The sequence below is a fragment of the Bubalus bubalis genome, chromosome 10 (assembly GCF_019923935.1).
Source record: "Bubalus bubalis isolate 160015118507 breed Murrah chromosome 10, NDDB_SH_1, whole genome shotgun sequence".
In the NCBI taxonomy this organism is placed as follows: domain Eukaryota; kingdom Metazoa; phylum Chordata; class Mammalia; order Artiodactyla; family Bovidae; genus Bubalus; species Bubalus bubalis.
Genome location: NC_059166.1, coordinates 32,440,673 through 32,456,346, shown reverse-complemented (window position 1 = coordinate 32,456,346; position 15,674 = coordinate 32,440,673). Strand labels below are relative to the sequence as shown.

The 15,674-nt window shown below is 39.8% G+C and overlaps 1 protein-coding gene across 23 annotated transcripts in view; it reads left to right on the top strand.

Moving 5' to 3' along the window:
• EYA4 (EYA transcriptional coactivator and phosphatase 4) overlaps positions 1–15,674 on the top strand; it is a 358,824-nt gene that overhangs the window by 222,277 nt on the left and 120,873 nt on the right. The window contains exon 1 of one of the 23 annotated variants that reach the window (XM_044924212.2): positions 467–4,467. The exons of the other annotated variants lie outside the window; for them this stretch is intronic. The gene's annotated coding sequence lies outside the window, so the exon portion shown is untranslated. Of the gene's footprint in view, positions 1–466; positions 4,468–15,674 lie in introns of those variants that run through there. 23 annotated transcript variants of the gene reach the window in all.

Here is a 15,674-nt window from a genome sequence, read left to right as displayed (position 1 = left end):
GAACACCCAGGGCTGATCTCTTTCAGAATGGACTGGTTGGATCTCCTTGCAGTCCAAGAGACTCTCAAAAGTCTTTTCCAACACCACAGTTCAAAAGCATCAATTCTTAGGTGCTCAGCTTTCTTCACAGTCCAACTCTCACATCCATACATGACCACTGGAAAAACCATAGCCTTGACTAGACGGACCTTTTTGGCAAAGTAATGTCTCTGCTTTTGAATATGCTATCTAGGTTGGTCATAACTTTTCTTACCCCATGCTGCTGCTGCTGCTAAGTCGCTTCAGTCGTGTCCGACTCTGTGCTACCCCATAGACGGCAGCCCACCAGGTTCTGCCATCCCTGGGATTCTCCAGGCAAGAACACTGGAGTGGGTTGCCATTTCCTTCTCCATTGCATGAAAGTGAAAAGTGAAAGTGAAGTTGCTCAGTGGCGTCTGACTCGTAGCCACCCCATGGACTGCAGCCCAGCAGGCTCCTCCATCCATGGGATTTTCTAGGCAAGAGTACTGGAGTGGCTTGCCATTGCCTTCTCTGTCTTACCCCATAGTCTCCTCCAAATCCCTTCTTTAAATTTTAATCATGCACTCCAATATAGTTGTCTTAGATTCACTTCCCCCCATCTTGCTTACCTTCTCGGACCTTCTACTTTTCCTTTTCATTCTGTCTACGAAGTTCTTGGTACCCTATGTATTTCTAATATTTCCTTTAAATGAAACACTTAAATTGCCATTCTGCCTCCTCCCTAATTGGGGTGAGAAGAGCCTTACCTGCCAGATCCCAGAGGGAGAAGGGGGATCAGCGTGTCTTCACCTGCCGGTCAGCACGACCAAATCAAAACACCTCGTGGTCCAAGACTGTTTCTCCCTTAACTTTTAAAGTCCATTCTGCCTTGGTGGGCTTGATCAGGTGCAGATGAAAACACAGATGGGTTAAATACCCCACGTCCCAGGTCATCTCTGGAATAGCCAATCTTACTTATATATCATCCTCCTTCTAGCCTGATAATTCAGAGAGTCAAGAATTTCACAGGAGATGGGACACCTCCTTGGGGAGGGCAGAATACGAGCACACAAAGACCAAGTTTCTTCTCCTAACAATCTCCTGGTGATTGCTTGGTTATAATTTTCCCCAAGACGGCATGGACACCACCTCCTAAATGACCTTCACAAATTTTTGCCTAAGCCCTAGGTACACATGCTCGTCAACCTGTGTACCAAGCAATTGCTGCCACCTGCCTATTCCAGGCTCCTGTGGGTCCATGCCCCTGCTGGTCCCTCCCAGGGGGGTGATCAGGGCCCTTCTTCCACCCTACTGGGTGGGTTCCTCCTCACCCGAGCGCTCAGTTGCCCTGCTGCCATCCACTACCTGCTAACATGAAAGGTCCAGACATTGAGAAGCAGAATCCTTCCAGAAGGGCGAGGTGCCTTCTGCCTTCTAGAAGATTTGATCCCCAAGGCCTCGGAGTAGTCCCATATGGGACTTATCTCCTCGAAGTGAGGAGTTTCCCGGCCAATGCATCAAATGTTGTACCCACGCATTCTGGGAAACAAAATCACTCAGAAGGACAATGCAGATAGTGGAGTGCAGTTTATTACTCCAGCGGGTCCAAGGCAGAGTCTCCTCTTAGCCAAGGACCCCGACTAGTTTTTGTGAAAACCTTGTATACCCTAAGTGTACATGCTCAAACTCAGCTCCCCAAATTCTCTGAAACTAGTCTGAACAAAGGAAAAGAAAGATACAGTCCAAGTTAACCATAATTCATATGCCTTAAACCCATGATCTGTATGCTTTAAGCCTAGGTAGTTAACAGTGGACAATTATCAATAGGCCTGTGGTCATACCCCACAAGCATAATACAATTTATGATTTTATTCAGTTACACAGATAATTAGGGTATTCTTTTAGGCGACGGAGAGTCTAGGTATGAGCCCTGGGGCTGTTCCATGGTCGGGGGCAGCGGAGGGGGGCGGTGGTTGTCTGGTTTTTCAGTTAGTATGTCGTTTCCATAGATCCTGGGCTTATAGCTCAACATCCACAGTCCAGCCCAAGATGGAGTCCTGCTTTCAAGATGAAGCCTGTTCTGTCTGTTTCCTCTTTCAATATAATCCTGTATTATTTATCTCCTACAGGTTACCCATTTTTTTCATTTTCTAGTATTCTTCTGATGGAAGATCCAGAGTCCCAACTAATGTGGATGTTAGCTATCAAGCTTGGGGAAAAGATGATTAATGTGGTTTGGCAGAAGGCCATGGGAGCAGCCATGCCTCCATGCAGCAGCTGCTGTGGGAGCATCATGCCTGGGATCCAGTAGGAGACAGAACCAGCTGCTGTAGCTCAGACACTGACTTTTGCACTTGTTTTAATCATGTCTCAAAGGTGCTCTTGGTGTAGTTATTATTCTTCGTTTCTCATTATGTATTGTTGTTTACTAAAAAAAGAGAAGCAATGCTGGTTACCATGATGTAGATAAAAAATGAGGTGTGTGTACATGACTAGACCCATTGTGTGGATGACCCACCAGTGTTTCTCCAAGATGAGATTTTAGGAGTCAACTCTTTGTTAGCAAACTGCCCAGAATGTTGCTGGACTGTCAGGACTGACTTCTTCCAGCTCTCAGTAGTGGCCTTGTCTCTATGAGAAGAACCCCAAATTCCCTAGTGTGTTTTCCCAATAGTTGCCTCCTAGGTACCCAATGGATTGTAGTCAGAGAGGCTACTGTGTATCTTAAAGAATCCATATGTGTCTTATGGATGTTTTTAAGAACATGAGAAGTACAAAGCTTAGAAAATGATGCTAATGAAGCCAGCCTTCCAGAATCCCAGAAGGAGTCACTCAGCTTTGCTGGGGAAAAGCGCTCTCTTCTATAGACTCTGGTAGTTAACCTCAGCCAGGACTCTCATGGACATTTGACATTGGGACAAGGGCATCCATGTGAGAGTATAGACAGCAAAGCTCCAACTATCAATAACTTAGTGAAACAAAGCAAGGTTGGTGTCCCAATAACATCATTTGACTGTAGGTGCTAAGCTTCAAAGTCAGAACTCAAGGCCTTTTCCTGACAATGGGAAGGAACAATGTAAGGTTTCACAATTATTTTCAAAATTTCAATATGGCCAATGCTTCTTTTACTCTTTCCATTCCATTTCCAATCTATTCAATTTCATCTAACAGATTCTTGATATTAATTGAATTTTACTTTGTGGAAATTTTTTTCTTTATGCAGGGGGAAGTAGTGATCTTTGAGGAATATTAGGAATAATTGGCTTTGGTCAAATCTGTCTTTGATTTCTCATTTAGGAGTGCTCTAAACAGGGTTGAAAAGTTTTTGAATTGATTTATTTTACTTGCATGTATGATATACTCTTAAATTCCTTACGTTGCATGTTTTTGTGCATCCTTTCTCCCATGGTCATGCACTGAGGGTCCTTTTAATTAAAGTCGAGGGGCTGCTAAATCAAATTGGAAAAAAGATAAGACATGCAAAATGTAGGTTTGTGTTCAAGTCAAGAATCAGATGATTAGCAAAGGAATGCATGCTTGTTTTCTACCATGGGACTCCAGAGAGTAACCAAACTGGTTTTACAAACCATGTGAATTGATTCTGTGTGTCTTGGGAAGGGTGAGAGGTTGTTTAAACTAGTTTATTTGAAAGACTTTGTTTTTTCTTTTAACTTTTTGAATAATCTCTCTTTTTTCCACAAGAAAAAAATTTATGCAATAGACTTTCATTAAGTTGAATTTTTACCTCTGAAGCGAAATTGCATCAGTTGGTTGAACTCTCACTAACCGAACGACTGTCAGGACAGGTTTCCTTTTCTTCTTATTTAGGGAGTCAGATTCATCCAGCTGCTATTTTTTTAAATCATATTTTTCATGTTACTTTTATCCAGTGGGCTTTTCTGTCGATAGTGTCAGTAGTAAGAGTTAAACGTCCAAGTCTGACATGTGTTTCTTATTTCAATGTTCTCTCCTAAAATTGCTCCTTTTACATGTATGTTATAGATTTGTTTGAAACCTTTGAAATCTTTGGTTTAAGATAGCAGAGTCCAAAATTTCGATGAAACTTTGGACTTTTTTTTTTTGGTAAATTGTCCATACTGTAGACGGGGGATAGGCAGTTTCCTAAAGAAAGTCCTGGAATGACTTCTTTAAATAGAGACCAATTTGCAAATTAAAATTGTATTTAGTAAAATCTTGCCCCTAACTGTTAACTAGTAAAATGTGTATATAAACAAGAAACCTGCACAGGGTTGCTATAGCTGATGCAATCTTTGCTCCATGATGCGCAAGGATTGGAATTGTTTAAAGATTAATCATAAAGCACGTGGATGAAAGTTAATTAAATAAGTATAAGGTACAGCATCACTACATGGTTATTCATCTTCTGGCTTGTGTGTGCCTTCCAAGGTCTGCAGTCTTTCACTCCGCTGTTTAGAGCAGTGCCAGCTCAGGTCATGCCAAATCCAGGTCAGTATCTGAAGGGAATCAGCTTGCTTTACTCGTGGATTTTCTGGGCATGATTTATATATGCTCAATTTTTTTTTTAGTGTCAGACCAAGTGTATTTATGTCATAATTTATTTTTTATGATTGTAAACCACTTAATTTGGAGCAAATATAAATTATTGCTAATGAAGCATTAAGGACAGAAGGAAATTACTTTTGTTAAACAAGTACTTTGGTATATTTTCTCCCTCTTTCAACTAGAGGATTTCTATGCAAAACTGACATTCAGTATTACTCATTATCTGGTTAGTTCACTAGATCAAGATTCCTGTGTGTGGTATAGAAAAGTGGGAAAAATTAAGGAGCTAAAAACAGGTTGATACAGGCTGCTGAGGACAAAAATCAAATGAGAGTACTTATGTTTTAAATCAAGACTATGTTTTCAGTGAAAATATTTTCTGATTCACAGAACAATGTTGTCAACTTTGACCACATCTGCTGAAAATCAAAATATAACTAGTTATATAGCACTGAATTCTAGCAGGAATTTATACTGTGGCAAGAAACAAAGTTCTCATTAAATGACAATATTTTGTATTTTTATGGCCTTAAAAATAGTCTCCTGAGTTTTAAAAATGTTCACAGCCTTTTTTGTTCCTCCACATTACATAGATAAACTGACAACAAGCCCATTTTATTCCAGAGTAGATTTCTTAAAATAATTTTGATGGGAAGATAATTGTTTAATGACAGTGTATAAAATTTTGCCACAGTAAAAACAAAATTGGATAAGAGAAAATACAAAGAGAGAGTTTTGTATAATTACTGTAAAAATATAGATGGAATGACCAGTTAAACAGTTAGATCTAAAAAAATGACAACTCAAGTTTCCAAATTTCATAATATCCATAAGGATTTTGTGCATTCTCTGACATTACTTGATTTTTTTATGTTTCTGGATTTACATATAAGAATAACAGTGTGTTTATCTACTTATCTCTAGGTTATTTGCACTTATTTATTCTCTAGTTAAAAGTTTCATATAAAAATGAAGCATATGTGCAAAACAACATCATTACCAAAATTGATCTAGATAAAAGCAAGAAAATTACATGCAAGCCTTCTTGTATAAACAGTCTGCACCAATATAAGGACTTTATTTAGCAAAATTTATGAAAATTGATTTTGACTTTGTGCCCTTGGACATCATATTCAAAGCTACCACACTTAAGGATAGTAATATAGTATACAAAGTATTATTGGTTACATTCTCTTTTAACAGTGTTATTTTTCAAAATACCTTTGAGGTGTTCTAAATTATGATCTGGTTTCCAACCAATTTCAATTAGTTAGCATCTGCTCCTTTTATGTTAAATTGTACACTTTTTCTTACTCACTTGGCATGCATTCTAATCAATTCTAACCTCTCTGTAAGAATGGAGAAAAAGAGTTTGAAATGACTCATACTGGTCAGCTTTGCTTTTGGAATTAAAAATAGCTCTTTTTTTTTTTTTTTTTTTTTTTTACTTTGTTCTATCATTCTCTTCTTAAAAAATATCAAATATTACTCAGCCTTAAAAGGGAACAAAATTGGGTCATTTATAGAGATGTGGATGGACCTAGAATCTGTCATGCACAGTGAAGTGAGTCAGAAAGAGAAAAACAAATATCATATATCCATGCATGCATGTGGAATCTAGAAAAGTGGTACGGATGAACCTAGTTCCAGGGCAGCAATAGTGATGCAGATGTAGAGAACAGATGTGTGGACCCAGGGGCTGGGGGAAGAGGAGGGTGGTATGAATTGGGAGATGAAGTTTGACATAAATACATTACCATGTGTAAAATAGATAGCTAGTGGGAACCTGCAGTATAACACAGGGAGCTCAGCTTGGTGTTCTATGGTGACCTGGATGGGTGGGAAGGGTGGGGGCGGGGGGAGGGAGAAGTACAAGGGAGGGGGTACATGTATACATATAGCTGATTCACTTCATTATACAGCAGAAGCTTAACACTGTAAAGCAGTTATACTTCAATTAAAAAATAATATCAAATAAACATAGACAAGACACAAAAATATCTGAGTTCAAATATAATCATTCTACTTACTAATGTTTAAATTTCCTTTCCTCTTTTACCCTAGAAATCTGGTACCTTCCTCTTGTTTTCATGAAGACTAAATTAGATGATGTTATGTTTAATGTTTGACACATAGTAAACCCTCAATGAAAGGTAGTTATTATCTTCCCAAGTGTACACAGCTGAACCTGGGACTTATAACTTGACCTGTTTCAAATGTGGCAGAATCCAGGGCTCAGCTTTTCCTAGAAATAAGGAGCCTTGGATTGAGGGTCTTTTTCTACATAGTTTTCTCTAATACCCGAATCACAGTATTTTAGCAGACCCAGCAAAAAGATGACCAACAGTAGCAATGTTACAGGAGATTATACCCTTTTTCTGCCCTTTGAGAAGTAACCACAGTGAACTAAGGGGGAAAAAGACAGAGAGCTGGGGAGTTGCCTACAACCTTATTGTGATCAGCTATCTTCACTGCCTAGGGGAGGACTTTCCTTGATCTTTCTGCTCAAGTGATGTCTAGATAATTTCAAGCAAAGCATACTTTTTTCCCCCAAAAGTATTTATATGATTCTTGGGAGGAGGGATTTACATATGTATATGGAAACACACACAGATATATCTTGTTTATGTAATTGTAGTTTTGTGAACCCAGAAGGCACACCTACTGCAGATGGCATAATGACACAGAAGTATGTCTAGTGATAACTCTTAAAACTTCTTATTAGGGCGAAGTACCTTGGTGCATCTCTTAGGTTGTAGAGTGACAGGCTCTTACCTTATCTTTATTAATTGTTATTGTTGTTGTTTAGTCGCTCAGTCATGTCCAACTCTTTTGCAATACCATGGATTGTAGCTCGCCAGGCCCCTCTGGCCATGAGATTCCCCAGGCAAGAATACTGGAGTGGGTTGCCATTTCTTCCTCCAGGGGATCTTCCTGACCCACGGATCGAACCCAGGTCTCCTGCATTGCAGGCGGATTCTTTACTACTGAGCTATCAGAGAAGCGATAGTTTAATTAGTTGCTCATTATTTAGTAAACAGCTAACAACAACACCCATCATTTTAATCCCCTGTCAGATTTCTGAAAGAATCACATTCATACAGTAAAACATAATATAAAAAAGCATTCCAAAGTGAGAATCTAGTCAAGTGTCTGGAAGCTTAAACTCAGACTAGTTAGTAACACAGATGTTGAAATGTGAACTAGAACAGTTTGATTTTCCTGAGCAAATTCATTTTGATGAAGCACTGCGAGAATCTAAGACTGTAGTTGAGAACAGTACGTGGCCTCTTTGTTTAGTCTGGTGATTCAGGGAGCACTGCAGTATGAAGATGCTGTTGAGGCCTGACTTGTAGGCGCTGTTGCTCCCTATTAACCCCTTGCGTAAAAATCCTGAGCCATCACTAAGTATGGCTTTTATGTATTAGCCCAATTAGTAATAATTAGGATTATGTTAGATACATATTAAGCCAGAAAGATTAGACTTTAAACCCCAAAGAATAATAGAGTGAATCCATTTGAAAATATGATAAAATCTCATGTTTGTAGAGAAATAAGAAAGAGGGTAATAAGAAACAAGGATCAGTAAGAATGAGGGGGGAGCTTTGATGCTCCCTTTAATTGTGAAGATAATACTACTAATAAATAGCTTTTTTGGAGTATTTGAGAAATTGTATTGTGTAGCAGTGAAGGGCATAGGCCCTGGAGACAGTCCAGGTGGAGCCCAGCACCTTGGCATTTGCAAGCCCACCTGGGGAGCTCTTCTAACCTCTGTGCCTTTTAGTCATCACTTTTATCATGGGAATAAGAACTATGTCTTCCTTCCTGAGGTCCTGGGAGGATGAAGTTAGGTAATGAAGGTAGCACTTAGAACAGCATCAGGTGGCTTTTTAAAATTTTTATTATTTCTGTTACAACCATTGTGTGCAAGTGTTTATGTGAAAGGAAGCATTAGCATTGTGCAGGCCAAAGAGGGGGTGGGCAGAGGGCGGGAGTATTTTGCCAAGTTAGGATTCCTGTGGTTTTAGTATACCTGGAGGTAGGTGAGATTCTGGGATTCTAGAAGCAGAAAAGTTTAAAAAAAAAAAAAGTCTTTTCAGACCATCTTAATTTGTTTATACAGAAAAACAGAAATTGGTATGGTAGAGAATGAAAACTAGGAAACAGCTAACTGCCTTGCTTTATTGACATTTTCCATAGCTTGTAAGTCCTAAAGACCCAGCCTAAATGAACAGTGTTTCATAGAGCACATAGCTATATAAAATATATAATCTTTTGATTTCCCCCAAAATGCCTTTTTATGGCTGAAGTGAAAAAATAAATACTACTTTGTTCTGGTATGTTTAAGTCAAAAGTAGTATAGTGTATAATGTTAGTTCCATATTAAAATGACAGTTTGATGAAGGTATTTAGTAAGATTATATTTAACTTCAATGATTTTCCTTTATATCAAGAACTATTTATTTTGTATGATTGAGCTCATCTCCTTAAAACAGTCTATCCAAATCTGAGTGATAACCTTGTATTTGCATGTTCATAATTTATACTGTCTTAGAAAAGAAGCTATTCTACAACCAGTATTTTAGAACTGGGAGATATCTTTCCCCTTCATATATTAATAATAAAAATATCTTGGGAATTTAAAAACTTGATTTCTTTGGGCTGCTTCCTTTGTTTACTTTTTAAAATCCCAAATGTTGCCAAAAAGAGATAGATTGGATTAAAAAAAAAAAAAAAGCACATGGCCTATTTTCTAATTTTGTTGTTATTTAATAATGAGGGCAGAGCAGATAAAATTCCTAGTTACTGAAGCAGTGATAACTATTCCATTAACTTATTTATATACATTTAGCCAGTATTTATTGAGGACCTATGTTCATCCCTGGGTTTCCCTATAGCTCAGCTGGTAAAGAATGTGCCTGCAATGCAGGAGACCCTGGTTCGATTCCTGGGTTGGGAAGGTCCCCTGGAAAAGGAATAAGCTACCCACTCCAGTATTCTTGGTGGTTCAGATGGTAAAGAATCTGCCTTCAGTGTGGGAGACCTGGGTTTAATCCCTGGGTTGGGAAAATCCCCTGGAGAAGGGCATGGCGACCCACTCCAGTATTCTTGCCTGGAGAATTCCATGGACAGAGGAATCTGGTGGGCTACATTCCATGAAGTCACAAAGAGCCGGACATGACTGAGCGGCTTTCACTTATGTTCATCCCAGTCACCGTGCTCCTTCTGAAAAGACAGTATAGACTTTTAACAGGTTTGATAAGTAGTAGTTCCTAGCTCAATATTTTTCCTAAAACACTCAGAGCTGATTTTTTTCATACTACAAATGTTAATACATTATAGATCCTTTAGATAGGAAATACATTCAGTGATGTTTAAATAAAATGAAAATCATCTATATTTCTAGCTCTCTCAGTCTTCCAGTGATAAGAAAAGTTCTACTTGTTGATTTAACTATTAAAGGTTTTTTCCTAAGATAAAATACTTGAGACTAATAATTTTCTATGCATTTAATTATCAGCTAAGATAAATCTATGAATAGTATTAGTTGCTCAGTAGAGTGCAACTCTTTATGACCCCATGAAATATATGAAACTTATTTATTATTTCACTTCTCTTAAAATTTTCTGAGTAAATTAGGAAGAAATACATAAAAACTTAAATTAAACTTACTTATACTTATAAAGAAAAGCCCACAAGAGAAACATCATATCTAGAACACTGGTTTTTCCAAGAGTTAGATGATAAAGATAACAAAATCACTTATTTATCTTCACTTATCTGACTTTTAATTTTCATGAGTATTGTCTGTGTTCTCTTTGGTAGATTTTGCATGTAAGAATTGGTGTAAAATCTCAAAACAATACATGATACATTATGTCTTTGAATTTAGAAAGAAAAAAAATTTATCACTTTTATATTGGGGAAAGGATTAATTAAAACTTTATCATTGAACTCTTTAAATTAATTGTTTAATTGCTTGTTCAGTTTTATCAATTGTTATATCTTGTGTTTTTATCAAGTTACATCATTAAATGACCTAGTTCAGGCATTTTTTTTAATTGAAAGGTATTCATCATAAGAGGTTTATTTAGATCATTCTATTTCATCTTGTTGGGAATTTGTTAGTATTTTTTAAGTTGGAAGACGTTTGTACAGAGGTTAAAGGAGGGTGATGAGGATGAAAGGAGACAGACCCCACAGTACCAAATTCTCCCGAGTCCCCAGAACTTTTGTTCTTGCTCACTCCTTTCTTTGCTCTAGAAGGTTACTTTCTCCCGCTGCCCCCCAGTGCTGCCACATTAAAGCCAACTTAACAGAGACGGTTCATAGAGTGCTAGTTCCCCTGACTCTTGAATAACCCGAAAACCCCATGTACCACAGATAAATACAGTAATAAATCTTCTCAGCTCCAGTGATTTCAGTCTCCTCAATTTAATCAAGTTGAGCCATGTAGGAATTTGTTCAAATAGCGAACTCTCTGTAGATTGAAATCCAACTTAGGGCTCCTCTGCTTGCTACCGATTTCCTTTTTCAGGAAAAAAAGAAAAAACAAAAAACAAAAAAACACTGCTGCTGTTTTCTATTTTTCAGCTTCCTTGTAAATGTATTTTTTATTGAAACCAAATTCATGGTTCTTAAATTCCTAGACCACTACCTCTCATGCAATTCAAGGCTATTTTCCAAATGATAGAAAATCAAAAGCTGTTTGTTTGGTTGCCTGATTTTTTCTAGCATTCTTTGGAGGATTTAAAGCAGGGGGTAAAAAAAAAAAAGAAAAGAAAAAACTGACCTATATTAAGAGCTAGACATGAAAAGGGGTTTAGGGTGAGCTTTAACTTATTTAATGATGCAAACATTCCCAGAATTATAATGCATACCTTTTACTGGGGGTGCTGTGTTTGGTTTTTGCTAAAAAGCATTTATTGTGTGGATGCTCAGTCCATCAGTCCTGTCCAGCTTTATGCTACCCCAAGGGCTAATCCGCCAGGCTCCTCTATCCATGGGGTTTCCCAGGCAAGAATACTGGGATGGGTTGCAATTTCCTACTCCAGGGGAATTTTCCCAACCGAGGGATCGAACCCACATTTCCTGCACTGGCAGGTGGATATTTTGCTACTGTGCCACCTGGGAAGCCCTAAAGAACATTTATTGGTAAGGATTTAATGGTTCTTACTGGTGCAGTGGTAAAGCATCCACCTGCCAGTGCAGATGTGGGTTCAATCCCTCAGGCTGTTGTAGCCACACACGTTCCTGGAAACAAACTCACCCAGAAGAACAATACAGATAGTGGAGTGCAGTTTATTACACTGGCGGGCCCAAGGCAGAGTCTCCTCTTAGCCTCAACCTTGACCAATTTTTGTGAAATCCTTATATATCCTAGTGTACATGCTCAAACCCACCTCCCCAAATTCTCTGAAACTAGACTGCACAAAGGAAAAGAAAGATACAAAGTTAACCCGTGATTTATATGCCTTAAACTCGTGATTCGTATGCCTTAAGCCTAGGTAGTTAAGAGTGGACAATTATCAATACGCCTGTGGTCATAACCCAATAAGCAAAATACAATTTGTGATTCTATTCGGTTACACAGATAATTAAGGTATTCTTTTGGCCAGTACTCTTGCCTAGGCAATCCCATGGACGGAGGAGCCTGGTAGGCTACAGTCCACAGAGTCACAAAGAGTTGGACATGACTGAGCGACTTCACTTCCACTTTCACTTTGGCAATGGAGAGTCTTGGTACGAACCCTAAGGCTCTTCCATAGGGGAGGGGGGGCGGGGGCTGGTCTGGTTTTCCAGTTGGTATGTCGTTTCCATAGATACTGGGCATAGAGCTCAAAGTCCACAGTCCGGCACAATATGGAGTCCTGCTTTCAAGATGGAGCCTGTCCTGTCTGTTTCCTCCTTTATTCCCCCTTCTTGATGCTTTAACTCATAATAGGAGCATCACTCATTGGGATATATTTCACCCTGGCAATCTGACCACGAATTTAGGAGAACGACACCAACCTTTGGGTTACAAAGTTCATAATACATTGTAAAATGCAGGATCTACAAAGTAGAACTATCAGGGCAACTGGTAACAATGGTAAATATAGATTTCTGCCAATCACTCTTCACCCAAGATAGGACCGAAGTCCAGAAAGATTCGTTTTCATTTGACATTACTTTTACCTGGTTTTTCATGTCATCTAAAGCAGCTGATACATTGCCAGATAAATCAGGAATATATACACAACATTCAACTTTAATTATAGCACAGGTCCCTTCTTGAGCAGCTGTGAGCATTTCCAAAGCCATTCTATTTTGAATTACTGCTTTTCTCATTTGAATTTGTTCTTCATTTAAGGCTTGGATAGCTTTAGCACCATCTAGGAGGGCCTGTTTTGTGAAATTAGTCCAGGCCTCTACTTTAATCATAGTATCTGTTGTCCCTATAGAAGGTATGAATAAGGCAGCAATATACTCATACCACTGAAACACAGACCTTGTCCACCTAGCATGTAAATAAGGTAGATTTACCAGGCCTTGTTGTAGATTAAGCTCTATGCTGCCATGGGCAAAAGTGAATCCCAGTGTGCAGCGGCCTACCCAGCCGATTGGTAACCAAGGCCAAAGGTTAGGCCCACAAAGCCGTTCGGTTCCATCGGGCGCCACCCAGCAGATTCCAGGGTTATATTTCCAATCAGAGCCTGGCCAATGGATGGACTGGTTGGGGTGGTATGTGACCTCAAATGTTCGTTTACATTTTTGGGAGGATAGATACCCCATATATTTTAGTTCTTTTCGGTCTAACGAATGGTCACCAAAGCCTACCCTTTGTTCTTTTTGTTCCCAGCATATAGCAGCAGGAGTAATTAATTAATTGACCCTTTTCTGGGGTCATCCAGAAATATTCATCCCAGACTTGATAGAATTGTTCAACATACCTAAGGCCTGTCCTCCCTTGCCAGTCAGAGAGCTTTTTTCCTTTTTGTTCTTTAAATATTAGGTATAGGCTTTTGTTACTCCTATGAAACTGGTGTTTACATCAAATGTAACCCCATGACCCGAGTCTATTGACTGTAAGTCTGGCTTACACCAAGAGAGCAGGGAGAGATTATGATTGACAAGAGAAAGGAAAGTCTTTTTTTCTTGTCCCAGAAAAGTGCAGAGTGGTTTAAAATCTCCTTGGTTGGAGTGTTGACACCCACCAAGGAAGTCCATCCATCACAGAGAGAGGCATAGCCCCACAACACAGCAGTTGGAGATGCTGTGGAAGTCTGCATAGAAATGTGTCCATGAGATGAAAACATTGTCCTGAATTGAAACGGAAGTTAAATTCAAAATCACGTTGATGCAGCCAAGCAGCAGGAGTTGATTATGCGGCTTCATCCTGAGGGGCTCATCCAGGATCTTCTTTTCCTTCTTCTTCTTAAGGATGATCTTAGTCTCTTGAGGGTCAGTCGGGTCCCTCTACACAATCCAAACAGTGTTTTCTGGGTCCGCATAGTATGTTCTCTTCATCCTCATGTGGCGGATCCAGGGAGTGACACCTTCAACTTTAACTGCTGCAGGGGTGTTTAGAACAACAGTATATGAAGCCTTCCACTGTGGGGCCAAGGAGTCGTGTTTCCAGTCCTTGACCCACACCTGATCCCCAGGCACAAAACGTGAATCTGTTCCCCAGGAGAGAATGGCACCCTCTCTTGTACAAACTTAGTTACCTGATTTATTACTTTACCCAGTTGTTCCATCTGCTGTGAAATCTCATCTCCCCATACCTGAGGCAAATTTGTTGACACCTGTTTTATTATAGGAGTGGGCCTCCCAGACACAATTTCATACAGAGAATAGCTATGGGACCATGGGGTCATCATGAGTCTGAGCAGAGCCATTGGAAACAAGTCCATCCAGGAGCAGTCAGTCTCTATGATCCACTTGAAGAGTGTCTCTTTAAGTGTCCGGTCGGTTCCTTCCACCATCCCAGAACTCTGGGGCCTATATGCTGTATGTAATTTCCACTTGATGCTTGAAGTTTTGCTTTCTTGTTATACTAAATCAGCTACAAAAGCCAGGCCATTGTCCAATCCAATGCTGGTAGGAAATCCAAATCCGGGAACTATCTCCCTAAGCAGGCACCAGGCTACTTCTGATGCTCTTTCAGTCTGGTAGAAAAAGCATCTACCCATCCTGAGAATGTACATACCATGACCAGCAGGTAATGGTAGTGTCAGTGAGGTTTCATTTCAGTGAAGTCCACTTCCAGGTGTTCAGAGAACAGCGTGCCTTTTAGCTGAATCCCTGGAGGTTTTTGTCTGTGTCGAGAGCGTCATTGACCTGTGAGCAGGCAGTGCGGTTCTGAGATTCTGTCCTGCATAGGGAAGAGAGGCGGGGAACCAAGAAATATTTTCAAATTAGCTCTTCCAGTTTATCATGGCCTAGGTGATTCGCTTGGTGTGTTTGGCTTACCAGAGTGGGTGCCAGTTCCTCTGGTACCAATAATTTGCCACCTGACAATTCCCACCATTCCCTTTACAGTCTTGATGGCCCCTTCTGCTTTGGCTAGTTGGTTTTGGGCTTCATTGTATTGTGGTAGTCCAACAATAGATCAAGCAGCTCTGCCAATATGAGAGCTTTAATAAGGGCTTCACTTGTCAACCCCAAGCCCTCAGCTGCTTGTTTAGTGGTCTTAACTGCCTGTCTGTTCCCTGAGCCCGGGGGATATCCTCTTTTTGATGTCCTCAGCAGTGTATGACTGCCACCCTTTCTGGTTCCCAGGCAGCATCTAATAGGGTCTTAATTTCTTTTTTGATATCTTTTCACTAGCTTTCAAAAGGCCTCTCTCCTGTACAGAGCCCTGTGTACATGTAGTGTGGCAAAAGTATACTTGGAGTCTGGGTAAATGTTTGTCTTCTTAACTCTTGAGAGATGGAGGGCCCAGATTAGAGCATATAGTTTGGCCCCTTGAGCAGACCAGTGTGATGGCAGAGGTCTAGCCTCAGTGATGGTTTCTTCCATGACTACTGCATATCCTGATAGTCGTCCTTGTTTCACCAGGCTGGTGCCATTGGTGTACAGGACCAAATCTGGGTCTGGGATTGGCTGGTCTCTAAGTCAGGTCTGCTGGCACATTTCCTTGCAATCATGTGAGGGCCCACCTTCTC